Here is a 25,744-nt window from a genome sequence, read left to right as displayed (position 1 = left end):
ATTAAAAACGCTTAGTTCAGGGTTGTCAGATGGAGGACAGGGGTGCATTATTCCTTTGGTCCTACTCTTTTTCAGGGACATATGCTGCGAAATTAATATTTCAGATTTTGGAGAAAGCCTGTCCTGTTTATCAAAGCTGATGAAGATAATTAATGCTATATCAATAAATGGTGACAGAGGCTAGAGCTTCTATGGTGCTTCTTTCCCTGGAGAATATATAGATATATGTTGTTTTTTTTTAAAGATGCTCACAGTAAGTAAAGCCTTAAAGGTGCATAAAATAACGTCTGGCATGCAAGGTGACCCAATGTGACCTCACAGAGTAAATGAAAACATCTCTTAACAAGGAGAACATTTAGATCTCATAAATGGCAAGAAAAAAAGGACTGCGCGGAACACCTTCAACGACTTAAATAGAAATATTGGCCACCACCCGGTGAGTGATAGTTCATTTCACACTCTGCTCTTTGCTAAAATAAGCAGTATTACTAGATTACTTTGAACAGGCTCTGTTTTCCAAGATGTAGGAGAAAAGCAAACAACATCTCGTAACAAGTACACTTAGATCTCATAAATGGCAAGAAAAGAAGGACTGCGTGGAACACCTTCAACGACTTAAACAGAAATATTGGCCACCACTCGGTGAGTGATAGCAAAGAACAGAGTGTGAAATGAACTAACGTAAGCAGTATTACTAGATTACTTTGAACAGGCTCTGTTTTTCAAGATGCAGTTTCCAATGAAGCTCACGGAAGGACAAAAGCAAACATTAGTGGCCTGATGGAGTTCTGCCAAGGATAATCATGCCATAGGAGGTGGGTAACTATCTACTTCAATGAAGTGGTTCACAGAGTAGCCATGTACACCCCATAATGTGATAATTGGTTGCCCCAGCAATTGTTCTATATTTCCATAAGCTTTTAGGAGTGACAAAGCGCAGGTCACATTTCCAGTCTGAATGACGAGCTCCAGCACCCGTTGAGGTTGTAATAAAATGCGTGCTTGTTGTGAGCTTTGACGGTCCAGAGAGAAGGACTCTATTTGGGTCTCATTTCAGGCAAGATTCTGCCATTTGCAGGCCTAACATTCTCTACGTCACTGCCTGTGCCATGTATGCTGCCTCACAGTCTGTCCGTCCCAGTGCTGGGCAGTTAGGTTGGCAGTAGCAAGGTGGGAGGTAAGATAAATGGAAACTGTATGGGCCAAGTTAAAATGAATCAGTTCTTCAGGAAAGCCCCATTTGTTTGCATATTTTATGTTTTTATTATTTCATGGACCAAACCAGGCGACTTCCAAAGGCACTGCAGCTTAAGGATACAACACATGTTACTGCGCTCACATTCCTAGGTTTCATTCCAGTGCCCTGCATTGAGTTCACGTTATATACACCGTAATAATTTGCATATTCGAAGATCTTCCTAATCGATAATCTAACACGCCGTCTCAGTCAGGAAGTGGCATCTCCCTTCTCAGGTATGTATGCTCCATTAAAACATAGCTGGCAAGGCTGCATTCCTGCAGGCGGAAGCTGCAGGACAAAGGGGGCAGCGCGGGAAAGAGCTACAATGGACCAACGTGATGGAAGGGAAGACTCTGAGGCGTGAAAAGAACGGGGTTGGAGGTGAGGAAAGGTAATGATAGGGGGACTTGAGAGCGCACCAACAAGAATGCAGGTGCAGAATCTGAAACATTGAACAAAGGGTCGTGTACAGTACTGATGAGTGCACTGAGAGGACCCCTGGGTGACAGCCTAGGGTACCAGGGCAGGAGGATCGTCTTCTCAAGGAAAGGTGGTCTGCCTCAGCATGCATGCCCAAGGGAGCGTGCTCCGTGGTCAGAGTTCAGAACTGAAGCCTCCTTTGGAACTTCCACCTGTTCTCAGCACATGGAAAGACCACCCAGTGACCTAAAGCAGTCTAAAGTCATGGAGGCTTGTAAATACCTAGAGCCAGGTATCAGCTTGTACTGCCTGCTGGATACGGATCTCACTTTCAAAGGTGAATCATGCTGAAATTAATGTTCTACCTCAACAGTGCGTCTGGCCATGAGATCAATTAATCAATAACTTAAGAAAATAGAAAAAAGCTTATGGGGTTTTAACGCTTCTAAAGCTCGCGCTATGTCACTGCCAAGGTAAACGGAGTCAGACTGTCCCTGAAAGCACTGTGAGGAGGGAAACAACTTGATGCAGAGCTTCCCAGCAGAATGCCGCACATTCCTCGTGCACCAACAGTAAAAGCAGATCGATGATTACAAAACCCCGGGAGCCTGACAGGAGGTGCCCGGCTTAGGGACAGACTCCGATGCAACTTACTAACTACTGAAGACTCTTACTACCATAGCCTACATGAGAACCGATGCACCGGCGAATAGATTATACAACAGCACTATTTACAGGAGTACTGTCTGGTGCTCAAGTAAAAAGCTCTGATACATTCGAGGCAAGTTGGAGCTATATAAAACTCAGAAGAAAGAGCTGTAAGAGATGTTTAACACGCTCCAGATATTTGGAACCATTTGTTTCTGGCTCATGTATAAGCCCCAATCTGCTGCAGTTTATTCACTGAGGCCTTTACTAACATGGTTAGAGCACTCAGTGGATAGCGACTGTAAAAAAAAAAGAAAAGCTGGGCGCAGGCACTGAGTGGTGCGTGCGCGAGCGCGCACACACACCGTTTCCCTTGCGGGAGCGAGCAGGGGCACCAGATAATTACAACCATATGTCGCTAAAGCTCATTCCCGTAAGGGAATCGCCAAATGTGCACGCGTTGCCATTGAAAGCAATGCATCTCGTGCACGTTTTTTCCCGAAAAAGCGAATCAATTCCAAGAGGTCTCTTCCTAAGCAGCGCATGCACGCTGTGTAGGCGAGACCTAAAAATATGGTGTAATTTAATAAAATGACTCCAAAATGACAAAAATTCAATGCTAGAAACAGTAGTTATGAATTTTCAAATATTTAAGTAAAAATAGCACCAAGAAGCACAAAATGGCAAAAATATAGTCAATGGTCGTGGAAGAACAGGACCTAGACACAACCTGATGCTGACTGCCAGGGAGCGCAGATCAGATACACCAACCAGGTTTGTTCTGGTCGAAGATTTTGCCTTCTGACTCTAGTCCTTTAAGTCTCAGTCCACCACAGGAGTACATTTCTAAAGGCACCAGAGCCTCAGGGGAGGCACATAGAGATTCCCAGGTAGGCAGAGAGAGGTAACATCAGGACCCCGTCCCGGTCATCTGGGCAGCAGCAGGAAAAGGCCTCTTGCATCTTTTTGTGATCCTAGAGCTTTAATGAGGGGTCATTGACAAGTACAGTCTTGCGTGTGCAAGACTGTACTTGTCAGTACAGTCTTGCACACGCAAGACTGTACTGACAAGACTGAGATAATGCTAATAGGCAAAGACAACACTTTTGATCCAGTCAAATGGTGGCCTGAAGACATTCCGGCCCTACCCGATACGGTGAACATAGTCAACAATCTTGGGGTCAAATTTGAAGCCACCCATTCTTTTCGGCTACATGTCTTGGCAGTGGTAGGGATGTGTTTTAATCTAATCAAATCACACAAAAATAATTTTGAACTCATCCCCATTGCTGCAAGGAAAACAGTCGCAGTTGCCCTGATCTTATCTAGACTAAATTATTGCAGCAGCTTATACGCCGGGGTAAATAAGAAGGTCCTAAAAAAGTTACAGATGGTTCAACATGCAACTGCTCAACTAGTCTTGAAATTGCCGGCACGCTCTTCAGCTGGGAGAGCCCTGAAAACCCTGCACTAGCTGCCGATCCACAAAATAACTTTTTTAAGCTTCTTTAATCACCTTTAGAGCTTTTAGGAGAACAGGACCCTCATACTTGACCACTAGATTTAATAGAACACTCAGACACTCCTCAGCTAATTTGTTTACACCCCCCCATTTAGACTCAAATCTAGAGGCGGCGAATCCGTGGCCAGTCTAGGAGCAAGAGCATGGAACCTCTTGCCTACACAACTAAGACTCTTGGAGTCAGAGATGCTCAAGACCTGGATCTTTACAGCCCCAGACTCCCTCTGTCGTTCTTTGGTGTAATCTATAACGGTCTGAATCTTCTGCTCACTCCTGCATAGCGCCAAGATGCTCCTTCCTGAGTGACCATGCACTTTATAAATGCACAAATCAAATCAAGCTGTAAGGGCTGTCCTGGAGACATGTTTTACAGTGCTCCTCTAGTGAATAGTACAATGAATAGTGAAGTCCACAAATAGCATTTCATTTACAAGCCTTGGGTGCATATGGTCCCATTTATACTATGGGCTTGCAAGTATGCAAGTAAACTAAATGTGCCAATTAGGTGTGTGCCAATTTAACTCTGTTTAGAAGAAGAACCATAAGCACTTTATCTCTGTCTGGCAGTAGTAAAGTATTCAGAGTCCTAGGGCCACAAAAGCTGGTTCAGCAAAAAGGAAGGTAAAAATCTGGGGTGACCCTATAGAAAGGCCTTATCTCCAACAAACGATAATATCTTTTGATTGTTTATTAAATTCTTATAGGTTCCTTTGTGTATATGTATATGTTTTGATGCAGTCTTGGAGAAATCACGATACTAAGCTAGCTTATACTCGCACATATCCCCCGCATACGCAGAACCAGATCTGTTGGTCGTGCCTTATTTTACCTTGCTCCCAAAGCCTGGAATGACCTACCTCTGCACATCAGAGCTGCCTTCTCAGTTCTTGAATTCCACAAGAAACTGAAGTCAGGGCTCTTTGATTAGCCTCAGCCCAGGCCTGGCCCACATTACTTCTTCTCTGAGTTCCAAGATACTCTGGTAAGTTGTGCTCGCTCAAAATACACATACCATTTAAGTGCTGAAAGTAGTCGACATGCTGCAGGTCATAATTAGCACAAATTCAGCTGTATGTGTGGTTTATACTTTTATTAGGTCATATTTGTGTGTGCTAGGTAATAAAGGAGTGACCTGACACACAAAGCATTTTTGCTTTAAGCATGAAAAAAGAATAAAATAATTATAAATAATTCCTATTTGTGAAGTGTGACCATATCACCTTTAAGGGTTTCTAGGCACGGGGTGCCATCAGGGAAATTAAGTGAGCTATCACCGAGAGTCACATGATGCTGAGGTGAGATGCCGCCATGTATCGAACCGCAAGCCCCGCACTCTGGAGTCAGTCACTCTGGCCACTGCGCCACACCTCTCCCTGTCTCCATATGTGTCTATGCCAGTGGGTGGGGACAACTGCAACACATTTGAGATTCAGAATGGGACCCCCAGATTGGCAGCAGCATCAGCAGCTTTTTGTCTCACACTCTATATCACCAATAAGGTGTAGGAGTTAGATAAAAAAAGATCTTCTTTCAAAGATTAAATGGCAGTCTTTAGACACCTATTCTATTGCTTATAGACGGAGAGGATACCAGTGGGTGGCTAGAAAACTAGGGGGTATGAGTCAAACACCGCGTACAGACTGGGGACATAAATGTGTGTCCTAGTAGTGTTCACAGGATTGACACTGCTCATTGTATACTAATCCATGGTTTGTGGGGAGGGCATGATTGATCAGTGTGCACCCCTACTCCTCCTGATTTAATGATCTCTGCTGAGGAATACCTGAAAGCTGGCATCCTGGTGGTCTCTGTGAGGCACAGACTGCAGGGTGAATAGTCGAACAGAAACACATGCAGAGAAAAGGAGAAAAATACATGGTGAGACAGCCTTCTGCCGGCTACAAATCCCTTTAGGTGAACAATCCCCTACGTCAGGTGAGAAGGTGGGCCTTCTGGTTGATGCAGAGGTGCCCCAGGAGCTGAATGGAATAAGATTCCAAATAAGCATAGTTATTGTAGTGTGGTTGTGTTGTGATTCTAGGATTTATTGGAGGCTCTTGGTATTACAGCTATGTTTAGAAGAAGCTAAGAGTAGTACAGGTAATTTCTGGGTATTCCCAAGAACAGATTTAAAATAACTGAGCGTGTTGGCTTCTCTTTAAGCGAGGCAGTAGTGATAAGAGGATTGGACTTGCTCTGAGGCTTAAAGTGCTTATATATCACAATATCATACACATAAGTATTGCCTGACAAAAATATGGTCCCATTGGCGTGGATTTTGTGTTCTTAACTTTAATGGAGTTGTAGTGAAGAGCCACGCAGGTGAAGTTGTCAAACTCTTTATTAAGTTATAACACAACAGCATCCTCAGCTTGTAGGTCATGCAGGTATGTCAAGGTAAATGAAGGCAACCACATCAACATTCTAAGGTGGCCTTCCTACCAACATTCCACGACTGTACCAATGGCATCATAGGGGTGGGGGTGCATGGCCTGTACCAAGTGGGAGAAATTACAACACATCTTCCCCCCATACAAACGAGCAAAGCGAGGTCTGCTTTAACCTGGGGAAGGAAGAAAACAACACAAACTCTCTGAGTGTACCTGACCCCATGGACTCCTACGTGGGGAAAAGAAGTTAAGTCTACAACCCCATGCTATAGTGCTGGTGCCAGCTTGAAGCATTCTTTTGCCGGCCCCCTCTCCTCGGTTGTGCCACTTCCACCCTCTCTTCGTTACCTTGTCCCCTGGTGCACTCTCCGCTGGGCCTTTCCCTCGCGTCCACTGCCACCCTGTCCATACTCCATTTCTTCCCATCCTCCATGATAACCACATTTTTCTTGACCTCCTTAATTCTTCCCTGGGGGTAATACTTTCCCCCCTTTCCCCTCATGATCTCTGGTTTCCTGATGTGCACCATTTGCCCTGGAAGAAGGGATCTCTCCTTGACCCCCAATTTCCTGTCATACCACTCCTGGTATTTTCCCTGTCGGGCCACCGTTCTGTCCCAGAATTCCACCTTGTCGACTTCCCCCGTCTCTTTTGGGCACAACCAATTAGGGGACAATTTCGATCCTGCCTTCCTTCCCCTCAACAGTTCAAAGGGGGTATGACCCGTTGAGAGACTGGGTGTAGTGTGGTAAGCCCAGAGCATGTCTCTAATGGCAGGTTCAATGGCCAACCCTGAATTGTTCGCCAGTTGTATGCATTCTTTTAACATCCTGTTCGCTCTCTCCACCTTCCCATTGGCTTTAGGGCAATAAAGGGGAGTGCGCACATGTGTTATGGACATGTCCTCAAGGAACTCTCTCATCTCCTCCGACACAAACTGTACACCATTATCTGTGACGAGGGAATCCCTTCTTTAGAGAATATTTCACTCATGAACTCTATCAGTGTCCTGGTGTTGATGGTATTCACGAATTTACAGGTTATCCAGTTCGAATAGTAGTCAATGATTACCAAGAGGTACCACTCCTGTGGTCCTTTGGCCTGAATGGGCCCCGTAATGTCAAATCCCAGTTTGTCCCATGGTACCATTGGGATTTCCACAGGAATGAGTGGAGCGTGTCTTATGCTTCTTGACTTGTCACTCATGCTACACGCGAAACAGTCTTTCACCTTGTCCTCCATTAACTGATCCATTCCTGGGAACCAGAAATCCGCTCTTAGACGTGCCTTGCACATGCTCCTGCCCATATGTCCCTCATGGGTGAGATCAATTATTTTAGACCTTAAACCCTCAGGAGGTACAATTTTTCCTGACTTGAGTAGTAGTCTCCCCTCAATGGACAAGTCATTCCTTACGTTCCAAAACGGTTGAATGTTTTCTGGCAGGTCCCTGCACCTGTTAGGCCACCCTTTCGTCACCAGCCCCTTCACCTCGCCTAGGATCATGTCCTGGTCCGTTTGCTGATCCCATTCCTCTCTTGCAACCGCAGGGATCTTCACCTCCATCACCATCTCCTTTTCCATTGGTTTTTCCATAGGTGACCTTGAGAGAAAGTCTGCCACTTTATTTTGTTGTCCTGGGACAAATCCTACTTTGTAGTTAAATCCTTGCAAACCCAGGATCCATTTTGCAATCCTTGGCGTTACGTTCTCCAAATCTTTCTTTGCAAACAACCCCACAAGCGGTTTGTGGTCCGTGTATACTTCAAATGGCATACCCCACACATAAAAATTGAAGTGCTTGATAGACCAATAAACTGCCAATGCTTCCTTCTCAATGGTTGAATAATTGGACTCTGCCGCTGTCAAGGATCTTGAAGCAAACGCCACCACCTTCACACCCTCCTCTGTTCTTTGTGACAGCATTGCCCCTATCCCTTTGCTGCTGGCATCCGTGGTAATCATAGTGTCTTTCTTTACATCAAAATTTCCAATGTACGGCGCCATGGCAATGGCTTCCTTTATGTTTCTTACTGCCTCATCCTGTTCCTTCGCCCAAGTGAACTCACAATTTTTTTTAAGCATTCCTCTCAAGGGTTGGGCCATCATGGCAAAATTCTTGATGAACTTTGCCATATATTCCGCCAGACCGAGGAATGAAAGCACTTCCTCCTTGTTCGTCGGTGTTGGCGCGCTCCTCACTGCTTCCACCAAACTATACTTGGGTTTGATTCCTTCCTCCGATATTATGTGTCCCAAATACTCTACTGATGTGACCCCCACCTTGCATTTGCTCTCCTTCGTGGTAAATCCTACCTCCTTCAATTTTCCTAGGACCCTTTCAGCATTCATCTTATGCTCCCCTTCACTTGTGCCATAAATCAGTATATCGTCCTGGAAGCACATGCACTTCTGGCAATCCTTTAGTACATGCTGCATGGCTCTTTGGAACGCCGAAGCTGCCGATGCCAGACCAAACGGCATTCTTAGGAACTTGAAGTTACCAAAAGGGGTCGTGAAAGCCGTCAACGGCTGTAATTCTGTGTGCAATCTTATTTGATAGTAAGTGGATGATAGATCCAAGACACTAAACACTTTCGCTCCCTGCAAAGTGCTTAACATTTCATGGATTCTAGGCAAGGGGTGTCTGTCCACCACTATGCTGCTATTAAGAGCTCTCTAGTCCACGCAGAGCCTAATGCTCTTACCACTGTCCTTTGTCGTGATGACAATGGGCGCCAACCATGCTGAGCTCTCAATCTCCTTGATGACCCCTTGTCTCACCAATTTCTCCAACTCCATCCTTAACGGTTCTCTCATTAACAAAGGGACTGATCTCGTTCTGTGAACTACAGGCTTTGCCCCTCCTTTCAGTACTATTTTGTGCATATAGTTCTTGAGCAACCCCAGCTCCTCACTGAAAACTTCAGGGTAGTTCTTGATGAGTCCTGCACTATCCCCAGGTGTTTCCATGAGTAATACCTGTTCCCTATTGTTGGGATCTAGCTTAATGCCAAGCTCTTTCTGGTGTTTCCATCCCAGCAGGCTCGACCCCTCCTTTGCAATGTATACCTTCCCCACTGTGTGCCTGTCTTTGAATGAGATCCTCATCCTCACCATGCCCTCTAGGGGTATAGGGATCTTGTTGTAACCTGAAGGGGAAATGTCAGGTCTTTCTAACTTCATGCCATGATCTCCAAATTTTTCGTCAAACACTCTCTTTTCTACTAGTGTAAATGGAGAGCAAGAATCCGCATAAACCTTAACCCCCACATCATCCAGTTTGATCTCACATGTGGGATAAACAGTATTATTTTCCATGCTCTCCCCCTCAATTTGGAAAATATAACTCTTATCTGTGACATCACCCATCTCATTGCTTTCGACCATATGCACTTTGGGTGTAAACACATTACAAACTTTTGAGAAATGCCCTCTCTTGTTGCATTTCCTACATACAATATTTCTTGCAGGACACTTCCAGTTGTTCGCCAAATGATTATGGCTACCACATCTAAAGCATTGTAAGCTATTTGTCTTCTTATTTACCACCTCTTTATGTTTTTTCTCCACCACACACACAGCTTCGGTGACCGGCCCCTCCTTGTGCTCTGCTCTTTCCTTTCCTGCCTCTCCAATTTTCATCTCTTTCATGCACTGTGCCGTGTGTTCTAACCCCTTTGCTATGCTAATGGACTCCTCCAGATCGGGGTTTCTAGTGAGCAGCTCCTCTTGCACTTTCCCATCATTTGTACACCTCACCAATTGGTCCCTTATAAGCGAATCAGTAAGAGCCCCAAACTCGGAAGTGGCTGACATGCCTCTTAACACAGCTATGCACGATGAAACCTTTTCTTCCTTCTTCTGACTACGTTTGAAAAATTTGTGTCTTTCTAAGACCACATTAATTTTTACCTTGAAGTGCTCACCCAACTTCCTTAAAGTGTACTCATACACATCCACACCTTCATCCTCCTCCAAGGGTTCATCCTCAACCAATCTCCCTGTGACATCCTCGTACACTTTCCTTCCTTGCACTCCTAAGTTGTGTAATAAAATATGCTGCTTTCTTATATTTGAAAAGTTCCCTCCGCCAATGGCGATTAAATAGGACTTGAAAATTCCTACCCATCTCCTCCATGGAATGTCAGGCTCCCCTAACTCATTCAGAAATGGGGGTGGTTGACTCATTCCTGCTCCTGCCCTGGTCCAAAGTGCGTTAACCGCTACTGCAGTGTAGTACCAAGGGTTTGAAAGAGACCCCACCTAATTAAATAATACCTTCCCACTAAACAACTACCATGAAGCCCTGAGCAAAGCCACTTGAAGTTATGAGGAAATGCTCTAACCAGCATGAGACCGGAAACTAAGCGCTAAACGTGGGCTTCCCACAGCTACTAACAGTGCACCGCACCCCAGGGGAAAGCAAAGTACTATCCCACTAAACCTTAAACTGTGAGACCCAAACTCCCTTTCAAGTGTAAATACTGTACATAGAAGCTGGACTTAACTACACGTTAGCTGGTTACTTCTTTGCTTCCAGTCCAATTTCTATGCCAGTGAATGTTATTCAGGCCCCGCCTACACCAGGAACAGGAGCCTCTTGCGAGGGAGGCGTCTCACGGAAAGCTGACAGGATTATCCTCACGTCGCGCGGAACTCCCGCTGCATCCAGAGACCCCGGCGCTGCTCGACAAAACCTAAGTGCACCCAGCCTGTAGATCTACCTCACCGTCGTGTACACAGTCCGTTCCTCGCCGTGGCCGGTGATACGTCTCTAGATCCTCCACACTTCCCTCACAAAAGTCGCGAATCCTCACAGAATGTCTAATGCGCCGACCGGCAGCAACGCCAAACAGTCCACTGCCTCTGAAGCTCCCCGTGAGTGCCAACACACTACTCACGTCAGCTGATCCTCCGTTCCATCCGTTGCCTGTTACACGCTGAGCCACCCGTACCTCAAAGCCTCCTTCTATCTTCCTGGTGTGCACTCCGTGTTCCCGAAGGTCCGCTACAGTCCGCTTAGAAGTGCTTCAGTTGACCAACACCAAAATATCTCGAGCAGGAGAGTAGCGTAGACAGTTCCAAAGGTAGCGCCCTCCTAGCTTAGATTGCGGTACAACCTCGAACAATCAAGAACCACCGCAGGGCACCCTCAAACTGACAAGCAAGTCAGTGATTACCAAAACGGCGGATGGGCTTCCACAACTCGTCTCGCCACCGCTGAAATTCAGACACTGCCAGTAAACTTGTTAAATCACGGTTACAAGCTCAAAATCCACAGGGGAGGATGCTGCACCGTCCCTGTCACGGTTTCCCTTGTTCCTCGTCACCAAATCTGTAGTTAAGAGCCACGCAGGTGAAGTTGTCAAACTCTTTATTAAGTTATAACACAACAGCATCCTCAGCTTGTAGGTCATGCAGGCATGTCAAGGTAAATGAAGGCAACCACATCAACATTCTAAGGTGGCCTTCCTACCAACATTCCACGACTGTACCAATGGCATCATAGGGGTGGGGGTGCATGGCCTGTACCAAGTGGGAGAAATTACAACAGGAGTGATATCTTTGTAAGCAATATATTCGACTAGATGTTAGAGTCAGATGATATTCTCACTAAAATATTCTGGTACAAAATCCTTTACGGTGCTACAGTGCGCAAATATTGCTAGGTAAGGAGTTCATGAATTTTTCCCACCCGAAGACCGATTCTGTATGTAGACATTTAGGGCCATATTCATCAAGCATTTGCAGTGCCCTTGCACCACTCAATGGGGCGCAAGGGCGACGCAACTACTAAGTAAGATTTATCAAACCACAAAAGACCACCTTGCGTAGCCCTGCGTGGCTTAATAAATCTAGAGCAACGCAACACAGCGCAAATCACTGTGTTGCGTTACTGTGCCCCAGGGAGGCGTTCCATGGGTTGAGCATGAGTGTTGACATCCATCCACCCATGGATGTTGGTGCATTCCCAGATTTATCATTACTGGTAGATCTGGGAATGCGTCAAAATGCTGTGCCTCCCAAGGGGGGAAATATCTCTATCCTCGTTTCTTCCTCTTTCTATGTGTGCTGCATCCTGCAGTACACATAAAAAGAGGAATATACCTCCCTGCATTGTTTTTGTGCAGGAAGGTGCCCCTTCCTGCACAAAAACATTCCTGCTTACAAAGTGGGCACCCTTGCGCAACAGTGCAAGGGTGCCTGCGTTGGAGCTAGGCAGAACATTGTGCATCAGCTGCAGGGAAAAATCAGAAATGCGCCGTATAATGTTAAGTGCAGCGCATTCTTGCTCTTTCCCTTTCACGCAGCGCAGCAGGGTGGCTTGCAGCGCGGCATTAATTTTTGATCAATTTGCCCATTAATTCCTCATTTTTTTGTATCCTGAACTGTAAATGAGGGCTGGTTTCATTGCACATCATTATATTTCTTACCTCGATTGCTTTGCTGGGCATTATGCTGAATGTAATTCTGTCTCATCTTTTTGGCTGTTACTAATAATAAGAAAATGCAATAAAAAAGGTGGTGCTACAGCAAGTACCTGTTACTTTTAGATGTGAGCAAAGAAAGAGAATAAAGGGTCAAACATGACTTTCAGGCTCTTTACCTTGGGGGTGAGAGGGGAGACAAACAAAGAGTAGCTACTTGGTGCTAGCTATGTTGCATCCGTGCAGGTAACAGCGCTGGGGCGCTGGGGCCGTGTAAGGGGGTATTCCGAAGGGCGATGCCTGAGGAAAATTAAATAAATAATTAATGTTCCCTCTGCGTCGTCCCTCGAAATCTCCCCTTACATGGCCCCACCACCCCACCGCTGTTACCTGCACGGACTGCGGCTGGAGGTAATGATTGTTTTTGTGCACCTTCCTGCACAAAAACAATCATTGATAGCATTTTCCTCTTTCAATGCATGCTGCAGAATGCACCATGCATAGAAAGAGGAAGAAACAAGGAAAAATAAAAGTATTTCTCCTTGCTGCACCACTCCTACACCTCCCTTGAGGTGTAGGAGTGGTGCAGCATTCCAGCATTCCCATCTTTACAAAACGTTGTAAGTCTGGTAATGCGTCAGGTTCCATGGATGTTGAAAGGGAACACCCACAGCAACACCCATGGAACGCACCTTTCACACAGAGTAAAGCGTGAAAGGGGCCCATATTTACAAGGCCGTGAAAAGTCACGCAGAGCGACTTTAAGTCGCCTTGTAAATATGGGCAATACCATTGCGCCGCCAGTGAGTCAAAAAAAGTGACACGGTGCAGCGGGCTGGTAAATGAGGCCCAATATATTTGTCATCCTATTCTAGAGTCAGCTTCCTGGAACTACTATCTATGACATTTATGTGACTGTGTCAACTAATTGAGCACCATCATGCACACAGAAAAGTAACCCAACGTTCACCTGAGTGGGATGTGGGAGTTTTGTACTAAAAGTTAACATTTTCAGAGAAAAATTATAATGCCAGGTTTGAGATCCATTAAAGTCAATGGGATATCATGATTGGTCAAGAGGGGGACTGCACTGAAACTTCCATCCAGTGAGGGGTGTTATTATAAAGAAGGCTGACTTCTTCCACAGGTAGACATCAATGAAAACTAGACTGATGACTGGGCCATACTTGCCACCAGAAACACCCCCCTTGTTAGTGCTTGCCCATGTTCAGTTCTATGTCGCATAATTCTTTATTTCTGTACAGGAGCCTTAGCAGTGTCAAGGAGCGGTCATGAATGGCATATAAAAGTGCCAGGTGCTTCCTGCTATGTGTGTTTTCCTTACAGCCTCTTTCCCTCTGGTCTGAGGCACTGGAAAGCAACTGCAGGCCCCGCGTTCCCACTCTCACTCGAACCCCGGGGAAGGAAGCAGAAGGCAGCTGTATGTCCCCGAGTTTCCTCGTGTCTGTGAACACCCAGTGAAGAAAGTAGAAGGTAACAGTGGGCGAGACACCGAAGGCTCGAGCCAGGTGCCTGGCTGTGGCTCAGCTCATGATCCTATGGCCTGGTACTCCCCCAAGTCCCCTCTTTAACTTTTGGTACCCACAGCCAGCCCTTGTCCAGATGAGGTCTCCCTCCCTCCCTTAAGGCAAGTATTGAGACCACAACAATTTTTTGCATTTTTTGGATTAGGGGGAGTAACCCCCCTGGCCGTATTTATTGCAAAATAAAAAACATTATTTATTAACCTTATGTACAATTACGCAGAAAGGCCAAATACATTGTTAGACAGATGATGTCACATGGCTATCCTTAACTCTAATACACACGACACTCCTACCGTAAATCTAACAATGCATATATTCACTTTCTGCGTGTCCCCTCTAGAGCCTACGGCAAAGTCAATGACTGACAGCCTCCAGATCCCAGCAAACTAGCAAATTACGCGAAATTATTTCGCCGGAGTTGGCTTGCGCAGGGGGTACAGTTTATCGGACGGATACTTTCCCCCGGGCCCCCCCTGCGCCCTGTGCCTTAAACTCCATGACGGGGGCTGCAGAAATTCTGCATACTTGCGCCCTGATGCGCATGCACGTGCGGGGGTGGCCACAGGCCCACTGGAAAGAATGACTCCCCCGGCCCCCGCACCCCGACAGCCTACCTACCGGCTGTCACTGCCCCTGGAGTTACATGGTTCTAACCGCTAAGGACCGCTGGTGGCCCGGGTGCTGCGCCTGTGGGGAGAGCAGAACAAGAGACTGTTCTGCTCCCCACACACCCTTTTAAAAGGGGGGGGGGGTCGCTGTATGCCCGCGTGAAACCGGAGTTAGTGCTTCCGGTTCACGCCCTACCAAAACGCCCCCTATTGGACGCCTAATGGGGGAGGTGGTAGTGCTCCCACCTCCCCCTTTTTCCCGGGGACCGGTCCGACCGCCATAAGGGCGGCGCACGCTAGTTAGCGCTCAGCCTTGCTCATTCTGGACTCTCAAGCCTAAAACGAGCCAAGCCTGCCTCCTCGCACTTCATCCTCGAAGCCCTCACAGTCACCTGGGCAGCAGATGAAGTGACAGTCCGCTGCACTGAACAAAAGTCTTTCTTCGTGTTTTATTAGAGCTTGTAGGCGTTCAGACGGACTGCTTGGGAAGATGCCAGGGAGTTCTGGGAATAGGCTGTTCTCCATAGCCTGTTCATGATCAGCCCATCAACCGCTGCCCAATCCCAGGAGGTGATCAATGGTGTGAAAGGCCTGATGAGTCCATCTGAAGCGTTGTGATGGTGCAGCTCGGCTCTGCACTCCAGCGTTGGCTCTGTAAACTCTGCGAAAGAGACCTTCGGTTTTCTAATATATCGATTTGCCATTACTGAGGTGTTGCCCCTCTCCTCTTCGTATGGGCAACAGTGATAGCAAAATAAATCAATCATGTGGCATAACCAGCGTCTCTGGCATGCCTGTGTTACACAAAGCAGGCACAGGGGGGTGCCATTATTCAAGGGATTTACAATTGTGACGCAAAAAGGGACTATTGTGACATAGACACTGTTGTGAACACTCTTCATATGCCAGGGCACTGGTGATATGGAACTCCTTAAGTCTGCCATCTGACAGCTAGAGCTGTCTGTAGCCAGACGCTAGAAAATAGGTTGCCCTGCCTTTCCTTGACTAGGCACTTTTTGCTAGAAATACTTTGCTGTATGCTAAGTTGTAATGCTACATATATAGATAATAGACACATACATAGATATTACTAGATATAGTTTGTACATTGGTCAACGTATTGTTTATGTGTGATTGTGCCCTTTACTGAAGCTTTGTTACTGTTTAGAAGGTAGAATCTGCGAGAGGCACTTGTGGAGTAGGTGTTTCGATGCTCAGGCTGTGATTGCGATGCTGCAAAAATAAACCTACTTTATACTACATTTGATTGCATTTCATTATTTTAAACAGACTTCTAGTGTCAGCTCGATTTAACATGTTATGTGTGTGTGTATTTATTTACCATAGTATACACAGTATAGTAATTTAACTGCTGAAAGAAAACCAAACCATTATCCTTTGGTGCTAAATGGACAGAGAAATCCAGAAACTTGGGTTCAAATCCTTGCTTCTGCACTTGAACAAATTGTGTGATCCTATGCTAATCACCTTTCTTCCTAGTGCCTCATCTGAGGCCACCTTGAAGATATTCAGTTCAGGCTGTGTGCTATATAAAAACCTCACGTAAGGTTTAGTAGACAATAATGTTACTCTACACATGACAATACTAAGTATATATACAGTGCACATGACAAACTAGCATCTCTTGGTTTACACTGGCAGTGTTATCAGGGCATGGCAGATGAAAAATACTTCAGGTTTACAAAACATTACTTTTTGCTGATGTGAATGCTGTGTCATAGTGAAATACAGACATTCAAGAAATAACCTATTTTTAATCTGGGAATTTAACATGTTGGAGTTAAAACTTACTAAATCATTGACAATATGAATCGTTCGAAGAATCAGCTTGTTCTTTGACTCTCTTAGCACTGGACACCCCCTACGGCGACAGTTCAGTATAGCCCAGCACTGGCTAAGCTCTCCATACCAATCCCCTGAATCCTGGCTCACCTACCTCTAATCGTAAGCAGGGCAAGTCAGTTGCATCCAAGTGACATCACAACAGGGTACACTCAGTGCCGTTGTTTAGCGGTGTGACTTGAAGAACAATCTCACCGTGTGATGAGGGGGTAGGGCCTTGAAGGGGGTAGGGCCTTGAAGGGGGAGGGGCAGCGAGCTGAGAAGTATCAATGAGTCTCTTTCGAACCCAACCCCACCCTGGCTCAAAGCCCCCTCCTCCCAAGAAAAAAAGCTTGCTGAGGCTGGTGCCAATGTCCTGGGGTATTTTCACTAACAGTGGGTGGCAAACTCCGATCCGCCAGCGGAGTTTGTGGAGTGTTGCCAACTCTGCACTCCGCTGGGAACGCAAAGTTCAGGCAAACTCCAACTCCGCGGCGTAGCGGAGTTTGGCCCTGCGGCTCCTACCCAAGGGGTGAGGAGTAAGGGACCAGCACTTATATGGTCTGGCTTTCTCTGCCATGCCCAGGCTGCCCTCCTCCTCGCCGTGGTCTCCATGTCATCCTCGCCGGTGGTATTTTAGCAAACCCTTATGTTGTACGTACTTAGAAAACACCTATGTTGTACGTCTTGCGAGGACTGCACAGTCCTCGTTAGACGTACAACGTAGGGGTTTGCTAAATTACCACCGGCGAGGACGGTAAGGAAACCACTGCGAGGAGGAGGGCAGCCCAGGTATGGCGGAGAACGCCAGACCAGGTAAGTGCTCACTGCTCAAGGCCTACTTCCTGTAAACGGCTGTGACGCAATCTACTTGGATGCTGTGGGAAGACGGGAGTCGGGTTTCACGAGAGGCTCCAACGGGACACTGTACTTGCTCTCCAGGGCGCTGTTGTCAGGACCAGACAGGTAGCAAGGTGAATAATAGTAATTTTTAATGAAACCATTATGCAGTATGCAGCTGTTCAACAGAGTTACTGGAATACTCACTATTTCTCGATTACTAATCGTTCAGAACGGTGACTGTGCAACAGTGAAATCAAATATTTAACATAGCAGAGGATTGAAGTTAACTCCCTTTGCCTACTCACTGAACATGTTGTAGCAGAATTTACTTGCTGCTGGGCGCTGAGAGGCAAACAGGACTCACTCTCCACCTCCTGTCCTCCTTGGAAAGCGTAGGACCAGGAATTTACAGTAGGGTGGAGCGGAGTGGAGTGGAGTTTTTAGGCAACTTCGTGGAACTCCGCATAGTGGCACTATGCCAACTCCGCCCACCCTTATTTTTCACACCCCTTAAGAGACATCGCCAGCTCAAAGCCTTCGAAAACGAGTTTGAAAAACACTATTTACAGTGGTTTTCAGCTCGTTTTCCTTGCCACCTTGTGATATCGGCTCCTCACCGGGATACTGTGTGATCAGTGGCAGATCCACCACTAAGGCGGAGAAGTGTCGCCCTACAAAAAAAATAAAATGATAATGTTATGTTATGCTATGTTAGTGCAATTTATAGAGTGCAACTGTCACCCAAAGGTGTCCTGGCGCTATGTGAAGTCCTACAGAGGCCCGCGGGAGGGAGACCAAGCATGAGATTAAGAAGAGAAAAGCCAGGTTTTTAAGGCCTTCCTAAAAGAGAGTAAAACAATGTTATTATCATTTTATGTTTCATTATTGGCTATGTAAAGCCAGTGCGGGTGGGGCTGTGCTTCCCGCAGAGCCGGGGAATGAGTGGTGGCACTCTCCTAAGTGTGCAGGAGGGTTTGGCCGGCAATCTCCGGCCAGCCAAACATTCATGCGCACTTTGCATGTTCTCCAGCAGACTGTGTTGTACAGCCTGATAGAGAACATGCCAAGTCTGTCATTCCCTGGCTGAGCGCCGAACCACGGCGCTCAGACCAATCACAATGCGACACTGGAGCGTTGTGATTGGTCAGGGGAGTCGGGGGCCTGGGTGCTTCCTGGTTCGTCGACCTGACGAGGAGAGAGGAAAAGGGCCAATGGGAAGGTAAGTTTTTTTTTCTTTGCCCTTTTCTTTTTTTCTTTTTTTTGATCCCCCTCCCCGCCCCATCGCTACTGCCCGGTAGCAGCCACAACTGTGTGTGATGGGAGCCGATATTGTGTGTCACACGGTGGCACCATGTGAATTGGCAGGTATGTGTGATGTCACATCATTTGACAACAGCTGCTAATAACCATTGGTTTGTGTAAAGGTTAATCATACTCAGCAACATGCAACTAATATCCGTTACTTCTCCCCATTCTTTCTCTTCCTACTTTCCTCACCCTCCTCATCTGCTGCAGCCCTTTCCCCGCCCTTCCATTTCTTACTGTACGCGTCAGGTGGCTTTCCACAGAGGAAATGACCTCATCGGGGCTACGTGAGGACCGAGCTCTGCTCTGTGAGGTGTTGGCGGAGCAGCTGCGCTGCACACAGGACAGGGTGTACACTGTGACCGTCCTAGTACATTGGGCCCGGTCTCACATTCCTGTGGAAAGGTGCGTCACACGCGCTTTTTCCACAAGTTCACCGCCCCGCGCCTTTTTATAGCTCCCCGAGCCGGGTGGGCCCGGTGCACGGTCAATACCCCAATGTAATAATCTTGCACACCCCCAGCCTCTCGGGCAGGGCCGGGAAAGAACAACACGCGCGTCAATGAGTGGCCTGTGTGACTCCATGGGTACGTGCGCCCAGCCCGGCCTCCTGGACAAGGCTCTTTCCATCTTGTGACTGGAAATAGTTCTTATTTCATAAATCAGACCCAGGTGCTCCATCCACCGCCAATTTGGAACCCAGAGCTATGAATTTCTCTGCAGCGCTCCATTCAAATGAGATTTCTGAGGGGGGCATCTATTCAGATCTGGGTGTCCGTCACCCCGCCGCATTGTGGTACATGCAGTTTTATTTACGGACACAGAAAACTACAAACGGATGTATTGAGGTGTCATACGAGTTGAACGAATCAGCCCCAAGAACTCTCAGTTCTCAGAATAATTTTAGCAATGTTATAACACTTTCCCTTGGCACGAATCATTTGTTAACTGTACATTTCCATGTTAATTGTGGCTTTAGGGGAGTATCACATGAAGTACTGGCTCTTTTAAGGTCGGTATTAGTTCCACACACATCATAAACATTTCGGATTAAATCAAGTTTTGTACTTGTTAGTCACTTTTGACCGCTGCAAAAGTTTGTTAGCTTTAAACGCTTTATTACATTTACACATTCAAAAGCGCTTCTTGTGACTGAGAATCAAGTTTTTACTTCCCCATGTGGGTTTGGGAAGTTAGCATTTTCAACTAGCAGTGTAAAGTGCATAATAGTTGGAGTATTGTATTTATTTTCAGATGTTTGTTATGTATTTGATGCGCCTTGAAGCTGTTGTGAGGGAATTGTAGTGCTCTGTAAATCATGCTAAGTCTATTTTTATATGTCGCATAAATTCTGAGGGCCTCCTTTACAATGAGGCTTCGCCAGCGGATCAACACTTTTTGCGATGCTTCGGCGACGCAGGGGACTGCTCAATATTTACCAGGCAGCACTATGCCATTCTGCGTGGCTTAATGCAGCCTTGTAAATATCGTTCCATTTAATGCAGTTTTCTGCGTTAAAGGGGGTGCAATGGGTGTTGCTGGGGGCGTTCACAGCAACACCCATGGCTTTTTTACATTGCCACAGATTTACGAGGAATCGCAACTCTAAGGCAGTGCCAAAAACGTACACCTCTCCAGGGGACGAGTAAGGAAGGCGCAACGAGGAGAAATAACTTTATTTCTCCTCGTTTTTTTCTCTATGTTCTGCAGCACACATAGAAAGAGGAAGACGCCTCTAGTGATTGTGTTTTGTGCAGGAAGGCAAAGCAGGCATCCTTGCACCATGGCGCAAAGGTGCTTGCATAGGCGCATGGCAGGCATTGTGAGCCAGCTCAGGGTAGAAGAACAGGAATGCGCCGTATCTGATAGGTATGGCGCGTTCCTGCCTCTTTCTTTTACCATAGGGGAGAGCAGTAGGAAGGCCTGTGTGCTGCCCTATGGCAAAATATTGTAAATAAGGCCCTGGAATTTTTATAGGCATAGACCTCCGGGAAGTCGGATCACAATTTTCTGGGGCAGCATGTGGAAGAACAGGTACAGGAGCAATTACCAGGAGGAAAAGTCGGAAGGGGAAGCCAGAGACGTTTGAGAACTCATAGGCTGAGCAGAATAGGTGATGATCAGAATACTTCTGAACTTGTAGTGATCGGGATCAAGGCGCAGGCAGGACTGAAGGGAGTTCTTAAATGTCAAGTCATACAGAAAAAATCATGTTGGTGTTTCAGCTTATACGTCTGTATTTTTTAAATCTTTTTATTGGCAGTATGAACAAACAGTCATTACATAGCATAAACAATGTAACCAACATTATCCAGTATTGCATGAGGATATTACAACCTGCATTAGACTGCCATATTTCCGGAAACCAAAACCCCCCAAGCAATACCGTACTCTCCCACCTCCCTCAGGGTGCTACCCAAACACGATGAATCTGCCCCCAGCCCTCCTGTTCCTTCCCTCTGCTTCTCATAAAAATAGGTCACGTTGTGCAGTGGTCACTAACGTCCATCCCAGGTTCACCTGGAATTGACTGATATGGATTATGGAATGTGGTATGTTTGCTGTGAAATAGGGTGCATTAGAACTAGGCGTGGGGGGAATTGGCGGAATTTGATTCAGAGGAATTGCGTAGAATTCCATTAAAATTCAGCAGAATTCTGCGGTGGGGCGGAATGGGCATTTGGCACTATTTTCTTAGTGCAACCTGCACCCTCACATTTAAAAATGGATGCAAGGATGCATTTTGCGCTAAGAAAAAATGCCTGTGTTGAGCTCGGGACAGATGTCCTTCATCCTGTCAGTGACATTCATCATACATCTGTGGAAGTTGGTGCTGGTAGTGGAGGGGTCTTCTGACAGCGAGAGGATGAGCTGTGTGTCATTGGCGTAGGAGGTGATTTTGAGTCCATGCAATCTCACTGTGTTGGCCAGGGGGGCCTTGTATGTGTTGAAGAGTGTGGGACTGAAGGATGATCCTTGGGAGACGTCTCAGATGATCTCCTTGAGTTTTGAGGTGAACAGAGGGAGACTGATTCTCTGGGCTCTTCTGTTGAAGTATGAGGTGATCCATTTGAGGGCATCTCCCTGGATTGCGATGTGGTGGAGTCGGTTGATCAAGATATGATGGGAGACGGTGTCGAAGGCGGCTGATAGGTGCAGGAGGATGAGGGCTGCCATCTTGCAGCGGTCTAGGAGAGCCGTGATATTGGTGATGTTGGTGGCTGCGATCAGGGCTGTCTCGGTGCTGTGGTTGGCTTGGAATCTGGACTGAAAAGGTTCCAGGATGTTGTTGTGTTCCAAGTGTTCAGCGAGTTGTTGACTGATTGCCTTATCAAGAACCTTCACTGGATTGACGTGCAGATTGATGAGCCAGTAGTTCTTCAGTTCTGCTGGGTCAGCTTATGATTTCTTCAGGAGGGCATCACTTCAGCATGTTTCTAGTCCTCAGGAAAGGCGGCCGAGGTGATGGAGGAGATCAGGAATTTCTTGAGCTTGTCGCCAATCGTCTTGCACCTGAAGTTGAAGATGTGGTGGGGACAGGGATCTTCGAGATGGCAAATAGCTCCTTGCTGTGGTTTGTGTTGGCTTCTATGTGCTCTGCTAGGGCTTTCTTTGTTTCTTTCAGAAAACATGTGTTGGCTTCTATGTGGTCTCTTCACTGGTATGCTACTTCCTGTCTAGTTGCTTGCAGTTGCATTTGGTGGCTTTCTGGCAGGTCCTTTGGATTTGGTTGACTTGGTGAGGGCAATTGTTTCGGTGCATTCTGTGATCCACTGGGAGAAGTTCTTCGCAGCGTGTTTTGTGTTGGATGTTGTATCTAGTAGGTGGGAGTTGAGAGCGTTGTTGCACTGGACTTCTGATATCTTTTCCAGTTTCGGCGCGTGGAGCTGGGAGCACATCGTGCTAGTGTTGGTAGGCCCTGATACAGTGAAGTGGGAACTGTAGGGGTCATTCCAGGTGAGTTGTGAGACGTGGTTGTACATGACCCGACCAGGCTATTACAGTCTCCCAGGGTGTACGGCACTTGGGTCACCGCATCGATAGGGAATTCCGAGCTCTGAGCCTGAAACACGATGTACAGTGAACCTTTAATTTGGACATAAGTAAGGAAGTGGCCTGGAGGAATGTTAAACTCAGTTATTAGAGCCTCAAACGTATGTAATTCCCCAGAGGTAAATAAGAGATACCACGCTCTGCCCACAGCTCCAGGTGGATGGGTGGATACTGATGGGGATGGCCAGCAATCCACAGAGGGGGATCGCAGGGGCTTAGTGGGGCACATGCCTAAGGAGCATTCTTGATGTCAAAGTCAGTCTAGCACAGTAGATAACAGACTAACACCAGTCGATGGGCGTTTCATAGATAACGTTCCCACCGCACACTTAGCAAGCTTTTCGCAACACCCATATGAAAATGACACAAAACCATATTTCTTATTGCTTAAAACTTCCCTCCTCACACCAACAAAATATTTTCCTTTTTCGTTATTATTATGCCATATCCTGATGAACTTGTGGACATTTATTATCAATGAACTCATCTAAGATGTCCACTTTCCCAAGGGAGACCTCTACAATGAGGTGCTTGTTATAGGATACTCACTGTGATGTTTGTGAGAACAACTACAAAATAGTAGATCTGCACTGATGGAGTCATTGGATCCAAGGAATATGATGTTGAACATTAGATTGCTACAGTTCCTTGACAATTTTAAATCCCTTGCCAAGGCACATACCCGGGAACATGGGGGATAGGAGGAACGATGACGAAAGGCCCCCAACAAGAACCCCTGTTTACATCATGCCGTGCAGGGCTGCGAGGGAAAATGAACATGAGCTGCTTCCTATCCCGCCAGGCTGAGTACCAACTCAACATCATTTTATCTGTTTTTTGATTACATGCACTCTTGGCGCAAATTTGCGCACCGCACATAAGTATTTATGGTATAGCAGGTCACTAGGGGCCACACATTTTTTGCGGCCTCATAGCCCGTAAAGCCAAGTACCAGTATCTTTACTATCTCAACCCTTTTTCTTTGTCTGCTTTTTTTAATTGGCTCATTTGCACTTTATGCAAAATCTGTCTACTGCATACACAGCAAATTCCGTATTAATGGCTGCTTCTCAAACGCAAATGACTGTTCATTCATGATTGAAAAATTATTTAGATTGCATCTATTTGCATAATTTGTGGTGTATGCCTATGTTCATCTTTATTGTTTTAATAGACTAGATTTTATCTATTTGTATGTTTTGTAGTGTATGCCCATGTCGATGTTTATGGTTTTAATTGACTAATACACATTCTGTCTACCTACCAAACTACAAAATAAAGACCGCCACTAATAAGAATGTGCAGCACCAATATGCCTGAGTTTTATGTGCTAACTCATGCAAAGTAAGCACATTAAAGCCAGACAAGAAATGAAAGGTGGATTTTATTGGAGATTCTCTAGTTGTAAAGAAGTCCCACTGCAGTTCACTGCAAGCACTCCATTGGGGGCGGAAAGATACACCCAGGCAGCCAATAGCATTAGCTGAGAGAAGACATGATTGACAAAGTCACAAGCCAAAGTCTGAAAGAGGCTGGCAGTAAAAAACACAGCGTTTAAAAGGGCAAGACATAAAGCTCACTCTACTGATATTGAAAGCAATAGGTGTATTTGTCAGCTTTGCTGTAAAAACACAGATATGAAAAAGTGGAGAATCATCCTTTATGAACGATTCTCCATGGACTCCAATTTTTGCTGCTTCAGGCCTGCTCCAGACGCATTGTACTTATAGTGACACCAAGCAGTGCTTAATTAGAGCAGGTGTTTGCCAGCGCTCAGTCCTGAGACTCGTTTAAGTGTACCTGTGTTAATTGAGGTTACTGATATTCGTGAGTTTACTGACGGTTTATTGTGCAGGTACCAGTTATGCTTAAAGGAACAACTGTTGGTGCACAACATTACTAAGTGTGAGAGATACACCCTCAGTATATTATTTCCAGTACAGCACTGCTACCATGGCTAAGGGTAGCCAGTAGCACACCAGGGCCCATATCCTCAAAGGTTTAGCATCAGGTTAGCGTTACTTCTGTAACACTAAACCGATACTAAACCTTTTTTGGGATTCACAAACTAACGCAAATTGGTATTTGCAATGGTTTGTATGAAAAAGTAGCGCAAAGCAGCACGAAACACTGGTTTGCATTACTTTGCGTCAAGGGGGCGTAACATGTATGGTACATGGGTGTACCTGGGCTACCACTCATTCTTTTTGACGCTGAACCCTATTCCAAACATCAGTAGAAAGGCTTTAACACCAAAAATTAATGCTGCTGAAAAGCAGGCATTAAACAGAGAAATGTTTTCATTTCTCCGTGCTTTTCCGACTTTGGATGCCTGCTGCACTGTGCAGCACACATACAAAGTTGGAAAAGCTTTTTTCACTTGTCTAAGCATGGTATTTTATACAGGAAAAATACCCTTCCTGTACAAAACCTATGCTAGACTGACAAACTCATCGTAGCGCTATGGCACTAAGGTGTGTGCGTGGCTCTCCGCAGCTGAATTCAGCGCGAGGGAGAGGGGAGGAGAGAGGCATTCCTATGTGACTATGGCGCTCTCCTGCTTCCTCGCTGTCATGCAACGCAGCGCAGCATCTGTGGGTGCTGCGCTGCGTTGCCTGTCAGCTTTCAAAATCTGCGCCTTGATTTCGTATAGTCTCCAACCTAGCTAAGCCAGGATGAGCCGCTGGCTTGTCTCCCGTTGGCTGATTGGAGTCAGTGTGGTCCATGGCAGTGCTACACTACCCAGTGCATCTCCTACTGAAATCTCAGTTAACATGGTCAGATTTAGGTTTAAAATCACAATCCTAGCCAAAATTAGTAGGAGCTCTCAAGTGACTCTTATGAGGCAAGTAATCAATCTAGTAATTTCTTTACATTGAATTCCGATACTTGTAG

General features: G+C 46.2%; 1 protein-coding gene across 1 annotated transcript in view; it reads left to right on the top strand.

Annotated features, from left to right (window-relative positions):
- FAM180A (family with sequence similarity 180 member A) overlaps positions 1–25,744 on the top strand; it is a 110,256-nt gene that overhangs the window by 16,289 nt on the left and 68,223 nt on the right. The gene's annotated exons all lie outside the window — the stretch shown is intronic.

The sequence above is a fragment of the Triturus cristatus genome, chromosome 4_1 (genome assembly GCF_964204655.1).
Source record: "Triturus cristatus chromosome 4_1, aTriCri1.1, whole genome shotgun sequence".
NCBI classification, from domain to species: domain Eukaryota; kingdom Metazoa; phylum Chordata; class Amphibia; order Caudata; family Salamandridae; genus Triturus; species Triturus cristatus.
Note: the sequence above shows the minus strand (reverse complement) of the source record. Positions and strands in the feature narration are given on the sequence as shown.